Genomic DNA, 208 nt, shown 5'->3' on the forward strand with positions numbered 1-208 from the left:
CCATCTGCTCCCCCGTGGGGTCAGCGAGAGGGGGGACATCCCAAGGGAGGGACACCCCCCACTTTTTGCCATGAGGCTGCAGGGAGAGGTGGGGTCTCACCCCAGCTTTGGAGGGAGGGTTGGAGCACGCGGTGGGTGGCTGCTAAATCCTGAGAGCATCACCCTGAGCTTTGCCAGGGGAAGGGCTGACCCGAGGTGGGGAAAGCTC

At 64.4% G+C, this 208-nt stretch overlaps 1 protein-coding gene across 1 annotated transcript in view; it reads left to right on the plus strand.

The window, feature by feature from the left end:
• The window catches only part of LOC103777946 (carboxypeptidase A1-like), a 5,581-nt gene that overhangs the window by 228 nt on the left and 5,145 nt on the right, over positions 1-208 (plus strand). The gene's annotated exons all lie outside the window — the stretch shown is intronic.

Source organism: Merops nubicus, unplaced genomic scaffold (genome assembly GCF_000691845.1).
Source record: "Merops nubicus isolate BGI_N331 unplaced genomic scaffold, ASM69184v1 scaffold3658, whole genome shotgun sequence".
NCBI classification, from domain to species: domain Eukaryota; kingdom Metazoa; phylum Chordata; class Aves; order Coraciiformes; family Meropidae; genus Merops; species Merops nubicus.